Genomic DNA, 23,824 nt, shown 5'->3' on the forward strand with positions numbered 1-23,824 from the left:
TTCCCTTTGCTTACTTGGTTTGAGCTACGCCAGTTACCCTGCTGTTCCCTGAACACACGAGGCGTGCTCCCGCTGGGGGACTTTGTACTCACAGCTTCCTCTGCTTGGGACACAGTCCCCAAATATACACATGGCCCGCTCCCTTACTTCCTTCAGGTGCCTGCTCAAATGTCAGTGGGCTAGAGAGAGCCTCCCTGTCCACCGTTCACGAGGAGATCCTCCCGGTGCTCACCATCCTCTTATCTTTACTCTTTCTTTCCTTAGTATTTACCTAATATTTATTACTTTTTTGTCTGTAGCCTCTACTTGCCACATGTTACTCAATAAATATTTGCTGAATTAATACTCAGTGACTATTCATTGAAAGGCTTCGATAAAAAGTAATGGGTACAGGTGTGGCTATCTCCAAATTCGGCCTCTCCCCATTCCCTCTCACAGAAAAGGTAATGTTACCAGGATGATAGGAACCAGAACATTTGGAATCGGTGTGGCCGGAGCAGTAACACATCTGCCCCTCACCCCGCCCCGAAAATGTTTCTCTCTAGGCAGGACTCTAAAGGGACCCTTCTCACCTAAGTGGTCCAGCTCTGCTTATTAAAGCCTAGTTTGGGGTTTGGACACAAAAACTTATAGCTAGCAATAAAATGTCCCTTTGACTGCCCTCGTCTTCTGTGCCTAAGGCCTATGCCAAAAGGGCCTCCTTACTTACTGTCATATACATCTATCCATCCATCCCTTCCTCCGTGCTTCCTCCCGCCCCTTAGAGACCTTGTGGAAATAGCTGTGACTAGCAGATGTTATAAAAACTCTCCTTTAATTGTATATCTATTTTAAGTCCTGGGTCCTGGCTAACTCCTGTCTCTTATATCTTAACACTACTAAAATTTTCAATTATGAAGAATAACGTCATCTACCACTGATTGTACATATGGGCACTGCACTCTGAGGTGCTCTACATTCACTCGTACATAATTATTAAAGGCATACGATGTGCTAGGTGGAACAGGTAGTAATATTAGACTGAATCTGCCCTCATACAGGTTACAGTCTGTGATGGTTAATTTTATGTGTCACCTTGGCTGGTCAAACATTATTTTTGCTGTTCCTGTGAAGGTATTTTTTAGATGAGGGTAATATGTCCATAGGCCCCAGTTAAAGTAGATTGTCTTCTATCACGTGGGTGGGCGTCCTCCGGTCAGTCAGCCCCTGAGTATGATGCAGCTGCAGGATAGTACACGTGAGATTGGGTGGCCATTGTAATTGGAGTAAAGTATCTGGAGGAGGAACCTAGATTTTATCTCCAGGCAGTGAGGCCCCATTAAAGGCTGCATGGTTAGATGTAGTGTAGGTGAAGAGACAAACAAGTATGTCTTTGAGGCAACCCATGTAAAGTGACGCACTGGAAACCAGCCCAGCTTTTCCAAGCCTTGCTTTAGGTGGAACTCCTTTGACCTTTATATTTGCTCTCTACCTGATGCTCAGGTAAAATGCTTTAGATGTTTTCCTTTTAAAAATATTTAACATGTTAATTTTACACATGACGAGAAATCATATGAAACCTACCTAATTAGACAAACCATAAATACATTTTCAGAAACGAAGATGACTCATGTCATTTCCTAATTAAACCTTGAAAGGTTTAATTAAAAAGCATAATTTGGAGAAGTCTAGTTTAGGAGGAACTGGGGCTCAGCTTCTTGAATGTGGGCACAGAGCTCCGCTGCTCCACCTCCGTGGGGGCTGGAGGAAGCAGACGCAGGACTGAAGGGGACAGCCCTTTGCAGAGGGCTGGGAGGTTTCCTGCGTGCATGACACACTCAGAGGCAACGAAGCGAACAGTGGGACACGTGTGGTGTGCTGACGCTGTGCCCAGCACTGTTCCGGCCACTTCTCATTAATGCCACGACAGTTCCGCACAACCACTCTGTGAAACAGGTCTTAGTCCCAATTTTCAAATAGGGAAACTGAGGCACAGAGGTGGGAGGCAGAGCTAAGACAGCTTGTCTGACTTCAGGGCCCTCTCTCCGTCACACTCAAGGTCCCCCTGGAAATCAGTGAGAAGCCAGCCAGCCTTGGAGCAGAACACCTAGTTACAAGACTTCAGGCCTCAGTTTCTCATCCATAAAAAAGGGATGAGATGACCTTGAAAGGTAGTTATGAGGTTTGAATAAAATAACGCATGTGAGCCTGACACGGGTAAGCACAGTGAAGGGAGCAGTTACTGTGAACACCTGGACCACCAGCACCATCATCATCACCGCCAGGCCAGGCCAGTGGGCCATCATAGAATTTCATATCAGGGTGTTAAGAGCACTGTGGGGTAGCTCAAAGGCCAAGAGAATGGAAGGGAATTAAAGTATTGAGGCTATATTGCAATTTTTCCAGTAAAAAAAAGATAAGACATTATAGAAATTATATTTAGAACAAACACTGTTTTCCTCTAAACAGTATTGTCAGTGCCCTGTTTAAAAACCTGCATAGCCTTCCTAAATGCAATTAAGCAGTTTAAAATCCTGACCGCACTGCCTGTAAGGCCTTGGAGCATCTGGCCCGCCTACCTCATCTTGTAGCACACTCTTCCTTTGCTGAGGACGTCTTGGCACAGTGGCCACCCTTCTGTCTCTCAGACAAGTACTCGGTCTATGCCAGGCACTGTGCTAAGCACCGATACGCGGATTATCTCATTTAATCCTCAGAACAGCCTTAGGAGGTGGGCACTACTGTTATCTATGCTTTACAGTCGTGGAAATTGAGGCCCTGACAGGTTAACTAACTGGCCCAAGACAACACAGTGAATAAGTGCCGGAGCTGTGATTCAAACTCAGGTGCTCTGCTGCCACAGTCCAAACACTTCGGCTTTATACTCTACAGCATCCCCAAAGTTTGACCTCGCGTGGTTCTCGTAGTCACTCCAAATAAACGTTTGCTGAATGAGGCCAGATTGATGATGATGTGGCAACATGGATTAGTCACTCAGGTTCAGAAAAAAGCCAGCATGATGAGCAAGCCAAGTCTGGTCCACAAAAGACACTTTGTAAATCCTAAATGTGTAAGCGTGACGAATCCACCTCTCTTTTCAGTTGTCCCCTCCACAGTCCTCGCCGAGTTTGAAGTTTGATTCCGCCAACCAAATTGCCCTTTGCTGATGAGATTCTACCAGCCGTAAAGGCTATAATCTCTTGTCCTTTCCATTTACTCTAGAATCAGTCAATTTATAATAATTTCCTTGAATTTAATCTTCATTATTCATCTTATCTATTCCCTACCTTCCCTTTCCCCCTTAATAGTTCTTAATTAATTTTAAGTCCAAGATAAGTGGCAGGCAATACGATGACTGACCAGACGTATTACAAAGAATGTAACACACTTTCATAAAGCTTTACTACCATGAAGATTGAGTGGCTGTGTACCAAATGTCAACTGTCACAGCTCAGTGAGCCCTTTCCTGGGCTTGTCAACAGTGAACTATGAGAAATACAACCTCTTTCTTTAGTCAGCAATAGGACAGTATAGATGCTCCGCCCTAAGTATTCAGGGAGGTACATATAGTTCTCGCAAGCCTGACACCAACAATCTGAGATGAATTTAAACAAGTAGTAAAGAAAAAAATGATCTTTTGAAAGGATGTATGTTCTACATCAAAGATTTGTATTCTGAATGGCTTGTTTTGAAAAAAAAAAAACTTGCTTTAAGCAAACATCTGGAAGTTCTACTTGATATCATCAATAAAAATAGGTATGAAAATCCCTTGAAGTAAGTCTCACTAGGTTAATAAATACAGTCGATTCTTATCGTTCATCATTCATGATTGTTATGTTCTATAAAGTCACTGTGAACACTGAAATAGCAAATACTGAACTATTGCTCTTAGGAGAAATATAAGTTAGGTTCCTGCAAGCCTCTGGTCATATGTTTTTATCAACCAATCAATACATAACCTTGTTTTATGTTTAAAGACACCTTATTGTTGATTCATTACCAGTGAACTCACAGACGGCACTATATCTCAGGCCTGATGCTTATCTGACATATGTGTTTTCTCCATGAGTCACATTACAGCCTTCTTGTCCTTAGGAACACAAGACAGCATTTTAACATTATGTGTGGGGGCCATTTTAAACAGCAAAATCACTGGAAACAAAAGTGGCAGTAAACAGACCACAAACAGGATGCTAGTTTACAGTGATGAGAGCTGAAACAATCAGGCAGAAAGTCACCTGGTTCAAGCTTAGCTGGGGACATGTACATTGAGCGACTCAAAAATTTTGCCCCTCTGCCCATGTCCATGAATGACCATAAAAACAACAAGAAGTATAAATTTCAGTGAGTAAGTGAATTCATAAATACAGGATCTGTGAATAATGAGGGTCAATTGTAAATATTAACAGCAAGTTTTTAGCCTGAAATTCCTTTCATCTATGTTAGAATGAGTAGGTAATGAAAGCACTTATTTGACATGATTCTGAACCCATGACCTGGTCCTCTGTGCAGGGCACAATTATTTAGCTCCTTGAGCTGGTATTGGATTGGCAAAAGAATTAGGATCAAGCAGCTCAAAGGCAAGGTCAGTGTGTTATGCGCATCCTCCTGCTCATTTGAGGAAATACAAGAACTTGTTTAAGGTAGCCAGTTGGAGGTGGACATTTTGGGGAGTCTCTCCTAGCTCATGATGGTCCCGTTTACCTGCCTGGTCATCCCTAGCTCCAGCTGAGCCTGCATTTATATATTCATTCTGTCAGCATTTATTGAGCGTATGTGGCAATGTCTAGATGATAAACACTGAGAGGTGAACAAGCTCCTCATGAAGCTTCCATTCAAATTTAGGGGAAGATAATAAACAAGTAAACAAATAGGATCGTGTCCCGTCATTCGAAGAACTACGAAAGAACTAGTGAGGGGATAGAGGGCAACGGGGTGGAAGACTAGGCTATCCTGGAGAAAGGGTTGGGGACACCCATCTGAAGGGGCCCATGAACGGGGAGGCCAGCTTAAGGGAAAAGCACGTGCAGCAGTGGGGAGGAGCACAAGGGCTGGCTGGGCATCGGGAAGACATGGCCTCATTCTGCCGTGTGGACTGCGGAGCAGGGAGCAGGGAGCAGGGAGCAGGGAGAGCCAGCAGAGCAGAGCCCAGACCTTGGCTCTCGTGTTTCCTAAGAAATTGCCGATCCTTGGATTCTGTGAGAAACCCAGTAAGCATATATGTATGTGTGTGTATGTGTGTGTCTGTATGTGTGTATATATGTATATTTGAAAAAAATTTTCTCCTTTCCTAAGTCTGTCTAGTTTCTAATAATCGCATCTAACGTTTTCCACCTAATTGGACTAAGTAAGGAGGAACATTACTTTGGCTGGAAAACAACCTTAATTTATCAAATATGAGTTGAAAAAAATAATAACTATCTTATCTAACTCCCATAACACTCTCGCATACCAACGGCTCATTTTAAACATTTCTTAAAGACCTGCCAAGCCTGAGCCTGTCGTGTTTCTCCCTCCTGCAACAACCGACCAGACTATTAGGCTCTCATGCCTCTGCCGAGATTCATATTATCATATATTTTACTTTGGGGAGTTTCAGGAAGTCATTAAAACATAAAAACCTGGTTTTAAAAAAAAATGCATGTACTGGATTAAAGCTAAAATAGTAGCTCCCAGGGATCTGTCTCTAAGCAAAGCCAGGTCAGGGCCTGGGGACAGCCCTTCTCTGAAATCACGGCAAGAAGTAAAGTAGAGCAATTACCACTCCTAACAGAGGGGGTCACCCTCTGGCAGAATACGACGGATTAAAAAGTACTTATGTTGATGCTCGTGGCTGCCAGAACAGCTCGCATCAGAAAATTATTATTTTTTTCCCAACTACATTTTCCCTCTTATCTCTGACTGCTCTGTGAGAAAGATATTGAAAGATACATTTGTAGGAACTTAATGTTAACTTGGCGGGAAGCCATCTTTACTGCCGTAGCAGCATTTATTAAAGTGGGACGTTCCAGAACTCTATTCCCATGGAACACATTCTGTGAAGCATCCCAAAATATTGCTCAGGGTTTTGAAAGTGAAGGTACTTTCTGAAGCATCTGGTGTAACTAAGTGATATTGCCCCCAGGCCAAAAAAAATTGTTTTCCCAGAGAGGCATAATTGGTCTTGTTTTTCTAAATACTTTGCAATTGATTGAGTTTTTACAGAGCATGCATTCTCCATTAAGACTTGGTCTACACAGAAATACGCGTATCTTTTGAAAATTGTTCTTAAACCTTCTGGCTTTGTCTACCACTACTTTTGAAGACAAGGAGAGAGGGCTGGAGCAAAGACTCCATACTCCAGGCACTTCCTGTTCATCAGGCCCAGATTATCTCCTGTAATCTCTGGTGAACAAGACTGATAAGAAAATGGGAGCTTATGAAGCAAGAACACTTTATCAAGATCCCATAGTTGCAGTGATGGCTGTGAAATTAGAGTTTAGGGATGTCGTTTGCTTTTTCACATTGACTCCTGTCCCAACTCCCCAGAGTAGAGGGAAATAATATAAGCACTAGGAAGTTCCATCCTACACCCATAACACAGATCATCAAGAGAATAAATTTCTGTTCTTTCCACACCCAGTTTTTGCCTAGCAGTGATGCTGGGGAGTAAAAAGGGGGAGAAACAATAGTTACGCAAGAACGAAATTCATTGTTTATATAATTTGTGGCTCAGGGAAAGAAAAACCCCCAGAAGCTCTCAAGTGTACAGGATCATTTTAATCCTCTTCATATTACTCTGAATTCTTCCTCTAGGAACTCAATCTTCTCAATCTTTGTCTTCGGCACAAAACCCTTCTCCCCTGCTCTTTTCCATATTTTCTCCCAAGATAGAGGTAACGAGGCTTCAAGTTACCTAACTCTAATTGCTAGGTACTTACTTCATACGCATGTAGATGATTTCACAAAATATTCTTTCCATGGAGAGGATGTGCATTACCAGATGAATGAGGGCGCAGGGAGGTAGGACCAAAGCCTCACTGAAACCCTCTGCCCCTTTTCCCTTTTGATCAAATCCCACAGTTTAGTTGTGGTCAGCTCACTTCCATGCTCACAGTGGAACTACTCTGCAATTTCAAACTCTTCCTATTGTTTCTGTTACCACATAGTCTTAGTGATCGCTGCATAGTGTCCTGAATTTAAGGACATCCCAGATTCTGTACCTACTAACTTACTCTGATGACTTTCCTATCTGCTTAATTCCATCCATTCAAAAACAAGCAATATGTGTGTTTGAAGACCAGTGCTTTGTCCTGCAAATTCAGGTAAATTTGGCATCTGTTCCTGAATACATCTATTTATATATTGGTTGTGTGTGTGTATCCAGCTGCTAAAAACACCAAGGTAAGCTGTTGTTTCAGAGACATGTCCTATTTATATTCTGAAGCTTATTTTACCACTTTGCACACTGCATCAGAAGCTGGAGGGTGAAACCCCAGCTGACACCATGCTGTCTTTCACCCTGACCAAAACAGCATAAAACAACACATAAATAGTCAATAATATTGTGATAAGTTTGCACGGTGACAGACGATTACTAGAATTAGTGGGGTGATCCCACTGTAAGGTATAAAAATGTTGAATCACTACATTGTACACTGGAAACTAATAAAAACAATATAAGATTGTATACCAAATATATTTAAATACAAAAAAAGAAAAAAACAACAGCATAAAACTGGACTCTTTGAAAAGTCCTTGTAGATCACCTCTCTGGTGGTGCCCAAAATTTAGTCACGCACATTCTACCTGCCGTAACATTTACTTATTTTTTTTAAAGTGAATGCTTTTCTTAAATTTTAAAAGGCAACTCTGTTCTAACTACTATAAAATGGAAAATCAACATTTTTTGTCATAAAGAAAGTAACCAAGAATATGATAAAAACAGCACAAAGTTTTATCTAGAAACTATTATATACCAAGAAACTCTGAATTCAAGGTTTATGTTTGTTTAAAAAGTAGAATTAACACTGAAGTAACACTAGGAAACTCCAAAACTAGCATCGACAAGACTTTACCTTAATCAAGATGGCAGAGTCGAAAGGGAATGGCTGTGTTACTCTGTCATACAATATACCACTTACAATTATCTCAGGGGACACCACTGGTATTCTTTGGGAAACACTGACATAGTCCAATACCTTCTTCTATTGTTGAAGAAAATACAACTCAGAGAAATAAAGTGAATTGCTTAGGAACGACACAGCCAAACAGAGAATACTTTTTAGACCCTTAATTAATTGCTTTTTCGAGGATGCAGTTCTAATTTGAAAAAAAAGTGACATTTAAAAGTTTTTTTTAGTCGCCTTGTTGTGACTGTTTACTATTATTGATTCAATCTACATCATTAATGACTTGTGCAATAATTTAGCTCAGAATTTCTCTCATGTTAAGATTATCTCTAAGAAGAAAAGAATAACTTATTGCTTATTATAAAATATAAAGTAATATTTATAAACAAATATTTCACATTTCATTGATTGTGTTCTTTTGAATCCTTCATTTGATTATGTTCATTTTGGTTGTGTTTTTTTGTGTTGGCTCAAGAGTGTTGTCTAGAATAATCATGGTTTTCTTGTTAAAAGGGAAGATGGGGCCTTATTGTAAGATCTGATAATACACAAAAATGTGTAAAATTTGAGTATATTCAAGCACTTTTTTTTACTGAGATTAATAATTATAATAAATGAAGAGGATTGAGTCTAAAGAAGTGATTTTATTGAATAGGATAGGCATGAAACAAGATAATGTGTTCTGTGTCATGCTAGTTGGCATAGATTTCTAAAATGGAAACACCATGACAACAAATACTAATTTTCATATAAAAATGTCTTGCCTTTGATCAAAAGATGCTGTGCTCAGAGCCCAAAGTTTGTGTTTTGCTTATCTATGCCTACATATATTTGTATATATGTATTTATGATAGAATAATATCTTGATATAATTAATGATTATGCTTTTTTGGGAATACTTCCTGTTGTTCTGTAACCCTTCTCCCTGTTCAGGTAATAGGTATTGTTTTCTATAAAACTGCTTCAGGTAAGGAATGAAACAGCTGTTTGCAGGCAGTAAGACAGTCAGGTTCTTGGCTTTTGGATCTCAAAAGGGCTGGATCAGGCTATAAACAATGAATTCTTAAAAATCATTTGAAGAGTCAAAGTAATTTATCACCAGACTGAATCGACAGCCTCCTGAATGAAGGGAGAATGAGTAAGTCACAAAAGATGGAGAGTTAGACAATGAAGAATTCCTGAGAATGGGCCCAAGTACCTATTTTATGTCTCAGAGAAGTCCCAGTGCAGAGAAGGGCTGACCGCCAAAACCTCCAGGTAAATCTGGGGCATCTGAGAGCAGAGAGAAACAGGTACCCTCATCCTCTTCCCAGGAAAGGCTAACAAAGTATCAGAACTCAGGAAGAAATGGTTTCCTGAGGGGATTCCAAAGACAGATTGAGGGCACTTCAGTGTGCCCCTGAGCATGGCACAAGAAGAAGCAAAATGTTTTCCACTGCCTAGGGGTGGCAGGCATGTGATGTAGGGAATGGACAGAGTGTGGGGTCTCATGTCAGGATTAGGGGGATGCAGTGATATTCTGCCACAAGCAATGACTGAAAGATCAGGAGAAATAAAGGCATCTTGCAGATGTCAGTATGGGTGGAGAATGACAGGGACTCCACTGCCATTTAACCAGAAGACTTGTTATGATATCAGTACTCACATCATAACTGAAACATATAACTGGAGTGAGAAGGGAGGATAGTGATATCCTGAATTAAATAAGTGTGTTTATGCTTTCTAGAAAAACAGATGTTTTATGTAATTGAGAAAAAAATCCACTTGTTTTTTATTCCAGATTGGAAACTGTACCTACTATAGATACATATAATTTGAGATTATACACCTAGATGGTAGATAATACACTATGCTACTGTGTCCTTCATAGAAATAATAAAAAAAATAAAAAAAAATAAGGGTTTAGATATACCGTTCGTGTGACTTTTACTTTAGGATTTCCAACAGAATTGAATATGATTGCACCAGGTGGATTGGAGTAGTTTAGTAAATATATTTGAACTTGCTGTGAATAAAAATGAGGTACTACAAAATGGTGGTGAAGGGCAAGATTTATTAAAAGACTGGCCAAGACACAAAATCAGGTATTAGAGTTCTTTAAAGCAAAGTAATGACGGACAATACCTGCGATCACAGAGTCATGGCAAAGAAAAATAGCAGAATTAATAAGCAAGGCCTCTTAAAGTTTCTGCTGGGAAGTGGCACTTTGACTCACACTTCCTTGGTCAAAGCCAACTGGGTGATTCCTGACGTGGGCAAGGCAGCGAAAATCTCCTTCAGCGAAGGGTAGTTAGCAAATATCTTTTGTAGTAATACATTTTACTTCTTATCACAAGTGGATTTCTTCAGCACCCACCTATAAAATTATTATAATAAGAAGGTGGCTCGATTTATAAATTAGAACGTTAACTAGTGAGAAAAGAAGTATCAACTTTGATTAACTATCACATTAAGGAAGCCTATAACAGCATTTGATATGTAGAAGTTTTTAATAAAAGTATGCAGAATCATTACTATGCATGAATTATTATAAATTAAAAACCTTCAAGGAAAAGTTAAAATGTCAGTTCTGTTCTTCCAATCAATCTCAGCCTCTCACATCACATTTGGTTCCCTGGGCTGATGTTAACAGGGAGAAAGTAGCTGGTATGGTTTTGAGGCTAGGACTTTAGAATTTTTTTTTACATAGGTAACCTGCCACCAGCTGAATGGTGGTACTTTGAAAGTGACTACAAAGGCATCCTACAGGTATTGTTAGCTGTATTTAAGAAAATAAAATGTGAGAAAATGTGCAGCTAAGCTTTCACTATATTTTAATGCTATTACGTAATTTAGACCAATATTTACAGCAATATAAAGGTATTATTCTATATCTTGTCAATCATCGTTGAATTGATACCTGCTTTACTAATAGATTTGAGTAACCTACTTATTTTACTATAAGTATTTGGTGATTTCAGGAAATGTTTTAATATCTGAACATTTTAAGTAAATAAGAGAGATTCAGGAAGATAAGAGACACCTGTTGTTTTATGTTCCCCATTCATCTAGTTATATTGTAACCAGAATTTCTTTGGAGGTCTACTCCTTCCATACATTCAGGGAATATGGTTTGTGTGGTTCTACATTTACATCCAACTCCAGGAAGAGCCATATGCCCCATCCTGGACAGCCCGAGCATTGCACTCCCTTGGGTGCTCATTATTGATTTAGGAACAAGCACGTGATCCAAGTCATGCTGCTGGGGTTTAATACCACAATTTTTATTGGAACCACTGAGGACAGATTGTTTCTTTTTTTCTTCTAGTGTGAATTAAAGAATGAGATGGAAACTTCGGAGGCATCGTGACATAACTATGGAAGAGAATGAAACCCGCACAAGGGAAAACAGAGCTCAGAAATGGAAAGAGTAAGTGAAGTTTCAGTTCTGTCATTTGAGTGCCTGGATCCAGAAATGTGTGAAGCATATTACCCCCTGGAATTTTGAGTTGTGTTAGCCAATCATTACCATCCCTGCCCCCATCTTTTTAAGAGTCTGCTTGATTAAGCGTTCTTTCACTTGCAACTAAAGTTGTTACTAGTACAGTTGTCCGGGTGGTCAACATAGTTTATTCTTCCCTTAGTGGTATATGATAATGATCCAGGAAGGGATGCTGGGTATCGTTCCATAAATCACAAAAGCAGTACAAAGCCACGGTTTGCGGACACCTTGCTGTTTGTCAGGCATTAATGGTGGGAGATTATAAAACCCATGTCGGCATGGATTTTGTCTCATCTTTATCTCGTTATTTTATATTCATTTACTCTTGTGCCTCATTATCTGAGAGTTTCCTATTTCTGTATCCTCAAATCTAACACTCTCCCTGGCACAAATTAGGTATGCAGTAAATGGTTGAACAAGGAATGAATGAATATTCCTTATTAAAACTGTTGTCTAGAATAGTACATCATGTGATTCAAGTTGAACCCTTTTATTTCAATCACTTTTTGTAGCATGAGCCTTTGACTTCTTACATGTATATGAAAAAGTAACACTATTCAGAAAACTTTCCAAATGCCAACTGCTGAATGACTTAAATACATGGAAGTAAGGAAATACCAGACAGAAGAAATAGCTTGAGTAAAAATAGATTAGATAGATAGATAGATAGATAGATAGATAGATAGATAGATAGATAGAATGAGCATACTCAGAGGCTTATGTTTCACATTCTAGAATCACTCATTATAGATTTTAAAGCAGTGTTATTTTTCCTTTTTAAAATATTATTTAAAAATATCTTTTTTATAGTTGTCAGTAACTGCGAAGAATCTCAAATTTCGCCCTACGTGCCAGCTAACAAGGTGACCCTGCCACCATTTCATGAATTCTGGCAGAAGACACAGGTACAGCAAGCAGCATAAACATCATCATGCCATTGTCGCTTTCCCTTGTCCCAAAACTCATGAAATGGGGGCAACATAGATGAACCCAGGTGGATGTCTACAGATGCAGTTGCTTATGTTGCAGGAGAGAAACCCTGAGCTTAGGGAACCTAAATATTTTTTTAATAGGCAGTTATTTGCCTGTCCTTAGCCCTGGAGGGAGATACTGTTATTATACCAGGTAGTAAGCATAGCTGCCCTCTTCTCTGAAGGGAGATGCTATCTCTATTTCCTAAATCTGTCCACTGTATAAACATCCCTGAGTATTAATAGAGTTTGAAACAAAAGGCAGTTAGTGCCTCGCTCACGTGACACGCAGAAACCCATGAGAACTGTCTTCCACTATGAGTAACAGAAGACCTGAATTAAAATAGTAAAGTCTGACTTTATTAAACTTTGCATATTTAATTTCATCTCAGATAGAACTCCTACCATATCAGAAAGAGAAGCTATATAAAGTCAATCGGACTCTGGAGTTTTCTGAAGAATTAAAAGCAAAAACCATATTGTCTTATTGATAATTATTTTCCAAAGAATGTTAGATTCTTTTGGCTTTGGTTTCACTGGGTTAGGCTTTGATACATTTCTCCCGGGGTTTGTTTGGAGTTGACTTAGGGAGGAAACACATCCACATTTTGGCTGGACTGTTAACTTGATACCCAGGTAGAATTTATGATAAAAGGGTAAAAGAGTTCATGGAAAGAATGATGTTCAGCTGAGAAATGAGTTGTTAAGAGGACTGGAAATGCAGCTCTGTACCTTTAGGAGCGGAAAATTAACCCTCAGCATATTGGCATGAATGGAGCAAATTTTAGTCACCCGGTCCTTAAACATGGCTTTAATCAACTGTTGAAGTGCTAAGTCAACATTTCATTTCTATTAGCATTCTGAAATACCCAACACAAATACGTGTATAGTCAGAGAAGGATCAGGCACTTTCAACTTACTGATAAGTTTACCTGCATGTGCCTCATTCATAAATAAGGCAAATAGAGAGAGCAAAATCATTTAAGTCTCTGTGACTTAAATCACAGAAACAACTCTAATATAATCTCAACAAAAATAAAGCTAAATTGGTTCTATGGATTTTCTTTCTACCTAATTTTTAAAAATTTTTACCTTTATTGTTAAAAGTATAAAGAATTGGGAGAGACTGAATATATTTAAAACCTTATTTAAAAAACAAATGAACATGGTTAATGCACACAGATGCTATTTTTTTTTTTTTTGCTTTCATTGTAAATATCAATGACAATATTGGTTATTCCATATCTCCAAGTTCTGTAATTCTAGAGGGTACTAGATACCCTGTGATTCCATTCTTCCAGGTCTGAATGTATTATAAAAACATTATTTTAAAATGAAAATCTGGGTAAGTCCCCTTTCAAATCTTTTCAGAGGCTTTTCACCATCTGGTCTTCCTTGGGTGTCCCTGCCTCCCCTCTCTAACTCCAGTCCCTCCTCCCATTTAGATGCTTTTGAATAAAGAAGTGATATGATCTGACTTTGACTGAAATATAGAAAATATAAACAGTCAGTTGTGGAAGCAGGAAGTTAGCAGACTATTGCAGTAACTCTGGCAAGAGATAATGGCAGCAGGGGGTTGGAGAGCAAGTGGTTACAATGTTGAAAGGTGGTCAGATGCTGGATATTATTTTTAAGATGGAAGCAATTTCTGACAAATTGGATGTAAAACATGAAAGACATAGATTTTTTTCTTTTCCTGAGTAACTGGAAGAATGAAATTGCCACTTACTGAGACAGGAAAGACTATAGGAGGACAGGGTTAGAAAAAAATCAGAAGCTCAAAGTTAGTATTTGTCTAATAGAGATACTTATTAGACATCCAACAGGGAAAGTGAGTAACTATTTGGAGTTCAGGAGAAAAGTCTTGGGCTAGAGATAAATAATGAAAGAGTCATCAGCATACAGATGGTATTTAAAACCATGAAACTGGTCCTGGGCCATAACAATGACCAGAGGGCAGGGAGAAGAGGAGACATGGCCAAAGACTACATATGTTCCCCATACACAAGAGAAGGAGAGGCCAGTAGAATTGGAGGGACATCTACAAAAAGAGCACCAGGAGCAAAAAAACTTTAAGAATGAAGGTGCGATCTGTGATGTCAAATGCTGCTGCTGATGGATTTAGTAAGAAAAGGTCTAAAAGAATTGGCCATTAAATACAGCAATGTGGAAATGAGGTGTGAATCCAGGCGTTTTGAGGTCCAAAGTTTATATAATTTGGGGACTCTCTTTAAGAGATAGACTATAAACTAGAATAGTGCCTTGCAAGGGCATTAATGAGGATCACTGAAGCATAAGCTTTATATGTTTCAAGGTCATTTCATCTCTGGTAATCGTCTGATGAATGTGGCAAGTGTTCTCAGGAGTGGTGGAGAAGGCCTGCTGGAGCGGATCAAGAAAAAGCAGTGGGGAAGGAAATAGTTGTCAGTAACTGCGAAGAATCTCAAATTTCGCCCTACGTGCCAGCTAACAAGGTGACCCTGCCACCATTTCATGAATTCTGGCAGAAGACACAGGTACAGCAAGCAGCATAAACATCATCATGCCATTGTCGCTTTCCCTTGTCCCAAAACTCATGAAATGGGGGCAACATAGATGAACCCAGGTGGATGTCTACAGATGCAGTTGCTTATGTTGCAGGAGAGAAACCCTGAGCTTAGGGAACCTAAATATTTTTTTAATAGGCAGTTATTTGCCTGTCCTTAGCCCTGGAGGGAGATACTGTTATTATACCAGGTAGTAAGCATAGCTGCCCTCTTCTCTGAAGGGAGATGCTATCTCTATTTCCTAAATCTGTCCACTGTATAAACATCCCTGAGTATTAATAGTTTGAAACAAAAGGCAGTTAGTGCCTCGCTCACGTGACACGCAGAAACCCATGAGAACTGTCTTCCACTATGAGTAACAGAAGACCTGAATTAAAATAGTAAAGTCTGACTTTATTAAACTTTGCATATTTAATTTCATCTCAGATAGAACTCCTACCATATCAGAAAGAGAAGCTATATAAAGTCAATCGGACTCTGGAGTTTTCTGAAGAATTAAAAGCAAAAACCATATTGTCTTATTGATAATTATTTTCCAAAGAATGTTAGATTCTTTTGGCTTTGGTTTCACTGGGTTAGGCTTTGATACATTTCTCCCGGGGTTTGTTTGGAGTTGACTTAGGGAGGAAACACATCCACATTTTGGCTGGACTGTTAACTTGATACCCAGGTAGAATTTATGATAAAAGGGTAAAAGAGTTCATGGAAAGAATGATGTTCAGCTGAGAAATGAGTTGTTAAGAGGACTGGAAATGCAGCTCTGTACCTTTAGGAGCGGAAAATTAACCCTCAGCATATTGGCATGAATGGAGCAAATTTTAGTCACCCGGTCCTTAAACATGGCTTTAATCAACTGTTGAAGTGCTAAGTCAACATTTCATTTCTATTAGCATTCTGAAATACCCAACACAAATACGTGTATAGTCAGAGAAGGATCAGGCACTTTCAACTTACTGATAAGTTTACCTGCATGTGCCTCATTCATAAATAAGGCAAATAGAGCAAAATCATTTAAGTCTCTGTGACTTAAATCACAGAAACAACTCTAATATAATCTCAACAAAAATAAAGCTAAATTGGTTCTATGGATTTTCTTTCTACCTAATTTTTAAAAATTTTTACCTTTATTGTTAAAAGTATAAAGAATTGGGAGAGACTGAATATATTTAAAACCTTATTTAAAAAACAAATGAACATGGTTAATGCACACAGATGCTATTTTTTTTTTTTTTGCTTTCATTGTAAATATCAATGACAATATTGGTTATTCCATATCTCCAAGTTCTGTAATTCTAGAGGGTACTAGATACCCTGTGATTCCATTCTTCCAGGTCTGAATGTATTATAAAAACATTATTTTAAAATGAAAATCTGGGTAAGTCCCCTTTCAAATCTTTTCAGAGGCTTTTCACCATCTGGTCTTCCTTGGGTGTCCCTGCCTCCCCTCTCTAACTCCAGTCCCTCCTCCCATTTAGATGCTTTTGAGTAAAGAAGTGATATGATCTGACTTTGACTGAAATATAGAAAATATAAACAGTCAGTTGTGGAAGCAGGAAGTTAGCAGACTATTGCAGTAACTCTGGCAAGAGATAATGGCAGCAGGGGGTTGGAGAGCAAGTGGTTACAATGTTGAAAGGTGGTCAGATGCTGGATATTATTTTTAAGATGGAAGCAATTTCTGACAAATTGGATGTAAAACATGAAAGACATAGATTTTTTTCTTTTCCTGAGTAACTGGAAGAATGAAATTGCCACTTACTGAGACAGGAAAGACTATAGGAGGACAGGGTTAGAAAAAAATCAGAAGCTCAAAGTTAGTATTTGTCTAATAGAGATACTTATTAGACATCCAACAGGGAAAGTGAGTAACTATTTGGAGTTCAGGAGAAAAGTCTTGGGCTAGAGATAAATAATGAAAGAGTCATCAGCATACAGATGGTATTTAAAACCATGAAACTGGTCCTGGGCCATAACAATGACCAGAGGGCAGGGAGAAGAGGAGACATGGCCAAAGACTACATATGTTCCCCATACACAAGAGAAGGAGAGGCCAGTAGAATTGGAGGGACATCTACAAAAAGAGCACCAGGAGCAAAAAAACTTTAAGAATGAAGGTGCGATCTGTGATGTCAAATGCTGCTGCTGATGGATTTAGTAAGAAAAGGTCTAAAAGAATTGGCCATTGAATACAGCAATGTGGAAATGAGGTGTGAATCCAGGCGTTTTGAGGTCCAAAGTTTCTATAATTTGGGGACTCTCTTTAAGAGATAGACTATAAACTAGAATAGTGCCTTGCAAGGGCATTAATGAGGATCACTGAAGCATAAGCTTTATATGTTTCAAGGTCATTTCATCTCTGGTAATCGTCTGATGAATGTGGCAAGTGTTCTCAGGAGTGGTGGAGAAGGCCTGCTGGAGCGGATCAAGAAAAAGCAGTGGGGAAGGAAATGAAGAAATGAAGACATAGAGACAACTGTTTCAAGGAGTTTTCCTATAGGGTGAAGAATAAATGGGGTAATTGCCAGGAGTAATATGGAAGTAAGGGAAGGTTTTCTTTCTCTCTCTTTTTTTTAAATTTTCTTGGTTAGGAGATGAAAGTGTATTTGACTACGGATAGGAATGATCTGGAGGGAACAGGTGAAGGGACGATGGTCAATTCTTGGACTAATATCTTTGAATAGGTGTACGGGAATGGGGTTCCATTGCAGGGGTGGAGGGGAGGGATGCTTGAGAGAGAAGCGTGGACATTAATCCTGGTAACTGGAGGGAGGCAAATGGTAAGCACACAGGTAGATCTTGTGGTAAGAATGAGTGGAAGTTCTTTGACTGCATCTACTTTTTCATGAAAAAGAAGAGCCATGAGAAGAGAGGGAGGCAGAGCAACGGAGGTGAGTGCTGAAGGCCTGAAGAGAAAGGAGAGGTAGGAAGTGACTCTAGGGGCCTATGACAGGAATGCACTGCAGACACAGTGCAGGGATTCCGCACTGCACTTGAGGTTAGGGCTCATGACCTTAGAGAGAGCTGGTTAACATGACCGTACCTTTCTGTGGTCATTATCTGCTGCCTCAGAGAAGAAAGAGATCGGCAGAGAATGAGATGAACCAAGGATGGGCTTTAGTCAGGCACACATGACGGGGTGGGAGAGGCAATGCCAACCCCGCTCTCCACATTCCAACCAGACTGGACTTTTTCCACTTCTTCACAGTCTCTCATCTCTGATCTTCCTCCATTCCCCTACTCGATACTGCCCCCCACTGTTCCTTTAGCTAATTACTTATCTTAAATATCACTTTCTCAGGGACGTCTTTACTGACCCTCAGACGAGACTGTAATAGGCATCTCGGCCACTCGGACATCTCTCTTCCACAAAAGTCACCCTTCAGTAATTATTTATTTAATCTGTGTCTTTTATATGTGACCCAGAGTTCCCCAAAGCCAGATATACATCTGCCTCAACTACCCATCTTGCCTCTGTGGCTGGCAAACATGGTCATACTCTGTATAGTCGCATGATTCATGTGGTCAGTGCAAACGCTGTCATTAGAACCAAACTGTCTGCTTCTTGGGCTCCAGGGCCAAGACCCAGGACAGACAGTAGCAGCCAGTCAGTGAAGCCAGTAAGAATAACCAAGATACAAGTAGCTAACTTCTTTTCTATAATTTTCAAAGACAGATGTGTATGTAGTTCCAATCAAGTTAAGATTTAAACTTAAATCGAGCAAACATTTATTAAGCATTCATGAGGTGCTAGGACCTATGCTATGTGTTTTCCCCTCTTAATGTTTTTCTTTTTTAAATTTTAATTAAAATTTTTTTTTCAATTACAGTTGACATATAATATTAGTTTAAGGTGTATAACATAGTGATTAGACATTTATATATAACTTAGGAAATGATTGCCCCGATTATGCTATATTTTTACAATTATTATCTCATTTAATTCTTAAAACAAATATTGCTAGGTGTGCTAAGGCGGTAGGGACCTAAGGTTAAAAGAAACCTGCAGGTGAGTGGAAGCAGCACACCCACTCCCTGACGCGTGGTTAGGAGCTTAATAGTTACTTTGTTGCAGAATGGTTTGGCCGCCCAGATAGGTGCATTTAGATGACTCTTAGTTCCTTCCTTTAACTCAGTGGCTATCAAACCTTAGAGTGCATTAGAATTATGGTACAGATTTGAACATAAAACCATGTTACTAAAGGCACAATTTAAGAAATTTCCAGGATTTTTTTTTTTTTTTTGCTGTAATTTGTTCTCTCAGTCCTGCTGACTTTGGAACCTTATTCTCTTATAATTTTCTTTTCCTTAGGTATCAAAACTCAATAAATATGTGTTGAATGAAAAAAATATATACCTCAATTAGAGTAGTTTGCTTTCTGTCAAAGCTACTCAACAAAACCTTAGTGGAAAGTTATGTGCCATGTACTTGAGGGTACAAAGGTTTGGAATGCACAGTCTCCTACGGACAGGTGGCCAAGCAGGCAAATTATAAGACAGTGCAGGTTACATACAATGGTACAGATGCTGAGATGCTGGGGGAAATCCAGGAATGGGTGATGTTTGAAATAAGCCGGTGTTATCCTGATAAAGAGAATTGGAGGGTGAGACCACGAATATGCCAGGTGAGGGAATGCAAGGTTCCTAAACTCAGAGTTAAGGAGAAGTGAAATCAGTCATTACATCTGTTCTAGGAATTGGCTAAACTCACTGGAGGAAGAAACCTGGGTTTCCCTAAAGTGCTTTCATAAAAACAAAGAAATAAACAAAAACCCCGAAAACCTTCATATTCTTCCTGAGCGCACCAATGCCTCCATCCAGGTAAATCAGACCCAATGGTGTTTTGTATTTGGAGGCAGTGGTGTAACAACAAGATGAAAGTTGATGACCATAAAGTAATGACCTCGTGGTCCTAAAAGAAACCTTGAGGGCCTCACTTTTGGTTACTGGGAAGTCCATTGCATGCTGGCCTTATGTTTAGCACACATGTACGAACGAGACGTGCTTTAAATTAGGTAGGTGACTCTGACTGATTAATGCCATTGTGGGAAATACTGAGAAATCCTGGACCACCTGAGAAGTACTCTCACATATTTTTTAAGAGCTTTGTCCCCTGTATCTCATGGCCACTTTAAAGAAACGAGCTCTGGTGCTGACTCATCTTTCAAGAAGTAAAAGTGGGTGATTACGGAACTTGGGGAGTCATCGAAACCTTATTTTTTTTCTTGGTTTGCTGAACTAAGAGCTAGGTTCTAACTCGCGGCTCTCTTATTTGTGAGGGTATCTCCTGATTATAATGGAAGGTAATTCAGAAAAATCAAGAACGATGGTCTTTTGTCTGAGAAGCCAATTTCTTTCAGAGATCAGGCAGTGATTCCAATTATTACTTTGGTGAGCTAGGTAATTTCAAGCTTTAGAAACATAAAAAAAAAAATTAACTGAAATCACAACTGGTGTCTTCAAACTCCATATGCAGGTACTGATAGGAAAGAAATGGTCTTTCCTTCTAAACTAATTGATTTGATTTTGTGTTGTCTGGTGGTATCCACTAGCTAGTGCAGTAGGAACAGTGGGCTTGGCAAAGCGAGATGACCAAGGGGCACAGACAGGACTCTCCAGGAGTTTTCACCTTCTTCTTTTCCAATTTTTCTTTTTTAAGAAAATGAAGTAGCCCAGTCTATGTCATGACACACACACACACACACCACTATGTGTAGACAAGTATCAGAGAATTTCCAATGCATAATTGTCTGTGCTTAGTAATTCTTCATTTTTGAGTCTCTTTAACTCAAAGTTCAGAAACCTTCATTTCAAATCCAAGTAGAGTCACAGGATGCCATACATGTTAAAGTAAGACACTGTCATGACTTTGATAATTGTGGTAGCTATAGCTCACTCTATTCTTGATCTTTATAAGCACATATTAATCTTAAATCCTTCTAAGAACTTTTGGATTGATTTTTAAGCTACTACTTATTGCGTATTTCCTATGTGTTAGGTAATACACTGAATGCTTTGCATATATTTTCTCATTTAATTCTCATAATATAATGAGTCGGATGTTACTGACATCCCTTTTGGATATATAGAGAAATAAAGCTTAGAGAGATTAAGTAACTTGCCCAGGGGCACCTCGCTATCAGAGCCACAACTCTAAGACCGGTGTGTTTCCAGAACTAGGCACTTTTAGACTGCTCCTATGAAACAAACTTTCTATGCCATCATCCAGTGGGGAAGTCAGTTTTCTCCTGCAGTAATGAGTAATCATCACTAGAAATGCACAAAGAACAAGCTGAATACCATCTGTTCAGAACACAGTGGAATGGACTCATGCATTAGTAGCAGGTTGGACCAGGTGGCATCTGAGGCACCTTCCAACTGATTGTTATGTTTTGGTAAAGAGATGGCATATTTTTTAAGCTCAGTGTGGGATACTGATTTGGTGGCCATATAACTCCACTGTGAAAGCCATTAGGGAGTGAATAGATGAAGAGGAAACAACTGGTCACCCAGAGAATTCTTCATTTTATCAACACGTTATCCCTGCTTCTAGCCTACTTAAAAATTGTCAGTGCTGCAAAAAAGCTCTGATTCTATTTCGTCTTATCCCGGCGAATGATTTCATGACTTGAAAAAGAAGTGCGGGACATCTCATTCAAACTACAATGATGTCTCTAAATTGTCCTACACATAGTTCCATCTTACTGTTCCTGTATTAAAATAGAGCTCCCCCACTAAGTTGAAAGATGTTCTCTAATTTATAAACAAGCAGGGAGAACAGCAGGACGACACAGCTAGGTCAATTATAATAGCAAATGCAAGATGAGCCACTATCCCCAGAGAAAATTTTCATTACACACCACTCAAAAAAATAAAAAATAAGATTCTGAAAAACAAAATGACCAGTCTGAATGGTAACATCCTCATCTCTCTTCTCCTGACTTAAGAGGGAAAAATTCCTTCTTGTTAGCTTCCATTAGCTTTTATACCATGAAAGTAAAGACCTAAACTGCATATTGGCAGGTAGGTCATGCTTCCATCCATCTATCCATCCATCTGCTCTGTGCTATCTTCCAGGTGCTCTTCTGGGCACTGGGGATATAATAGTGGGACACGGTGGAAGTGATTCTTACTCTCACAAAGGTCACAGTCCAGTGAGGAAGCAATTATGACAGAGTGTGAAACAGAATGTGACAAGGAAATTTAATGATATAATCTGAGCACATAACAGGGACTATTACCTCACATTTGGCTGGTCAAGGAAAACTTCATGGAAACAGGTAATGTCTGAATTGTTTCCTAAAGAACGAGTTGGAATTCCGTAGGCCAAGTACATATGCGTGAGATTTGGGGGAGAGGAGCAAGGAGTGGCCCTAGCGAGTTTCGTGGTATATACACAGGAAACACGTGAGGATGGTAACAAAGTACAGGAGCGGGATGCCTCCAAGTAGAGGCGTCCTCAGAGAGCGATGCCATTTCTTTTTCTTTTCTACATAATCTTTTTAAACAGCTTTATTAAGATATAATTCACATGCCACACAATTTACTGATTTAAGGTGTACAATTCAATTACTTTAATTCTATTTAGAGTTGTACAACCATCACCACAACTGTATTTTCATCATCTCAAAAAAAGAAACCTCGAAAAGTTCCTCAGCTGTCACCCACATGAAAAAAGGCACAACTGCCAATGGCCATTTATTAAGTCCAGAGAGCAAACAGCCAGAGACCTACACTTCTGGAAACAAGGATGGCTTTCCATGTCTGCTGTGTGTGCATGTGTGTGTGCATGTGTGTGTGCATGTGTGTGTGCATGTGGGTGAAAGGTAGGGAGAGAGAGTAAAGGGGTTGAAGAGACCCCAGGACAATGAGTCAGATTCTTCACTTACAGCTCTAAAATAGATTCTTGAAAGCAGAGGTATTTAATTACAAGATCTAATCTTTTGAGAGAGGATTTTATTTTCTGTTTGTTGGTCTATGTGGTAAGCCAAAAATATAAGAATAGTAAGAAGAAAACAGGGTGGAAATTCCAAGCATGTGTAAGAAGAGTTTTTCTACACGAAACAGTTCAACAAATGGCTGTGAAAACAAGAACTGGAGGGGGAACATATTCAAAGTTGAGATCTTGCCTGTGGCCAAGGGCTCCAGCACGCTGGACCAAGGACAAGAAGGAGAGGGTTAGCTAACTGGAACTCCAGATGGGTTTTGGGAGCGTTCCCAGAACAAAACTGACCACTTCTTGGCTTCAAAGATATCATTAGAGGAAACCAGAGGTCTCACTGTGAATTTTCAGGTCTTTCTTGGTGCCTGAATGGCAATGACTGAGTGGTGTGAGTAGGGAGATAATGCCTCCTCTTCTGGCTCCACCTGGACAGTTCCACAGAATCTCAAGGCAAGGAACGTCTTAAAATTTCCCAGATACCCAAAAGAGAGGATAAATGGTTAAGAATTGGCCAGCATCTGGAAAGGCCTCATGGTTGGGGATGAAGAAAATACATGTGTTTCATGTCACTGGGATAGGTACTGACACCTAAAACCAGTGGCTCATTCAAGAGACTGGACATGTACTGATGTCCATGAAAGACAGGAAGATATGGAATTCCTCCCTATAACTTATCCATCCCCATCAACTGAGTCCTATCAGTCCTTGAAGACTGAACTTAACTAGCATAGCTTTCGGGAAGTCTTACCCTAACACAGTAATTTGTTCTCTCTAAACCTGTAGCCTTTGCCTATACC

General features: G+C 39.5%; 1 protein-coding gene and 1 long non-coding RNA gene across 11 annotated transcripts in view; one reads left to right on the forward strand and one right to left on the reverse strand.

Annotated features, from left to right (window-relative positions):
• The window catches only part of LOC111737705, a 115,502-nt gene extending 100,541 nt beyond the window's left edge, over positions 1-14,961 (forward strand). For both annotated transcript variants that reach the window (XR_002779538.1, XR_002779539.1), the window contains 2 exons: positions 11,410-11,499; positions 14,857-14,961. This is a non-coding gene — a long non-coding RNA (uncharacterized LOC111737705). The remainder of the gene's footprint in view (positions 1-11,409; positions 11,500-14,856) is intronic.
• The window catches only part of SGCD (sarcoglycan delta), a 1,401,159-nt gene that overhangs the window by 32,293 nt on the left and 1,345,042 nt on the right, over positions 1-23,824 (reverse strand). The window lies entirely within an intron of this gene.

This window comes from Pteropus vampyrus, unplaced genomic scaffold, assembly GCF_000151845.1.
Source record: "Pteropus vampyrus isolate Shadow unplaced genomic scaffold, Pvam_2.0 Scaffold30, whole genome shotgun sequence".
NCBI classification, from domain to species: Eukaryota; Metazoa; Chordata; class Mammalia; order Chiroptera; family Pteropodidae; genus Pteropus; species Pteropus vampyrus.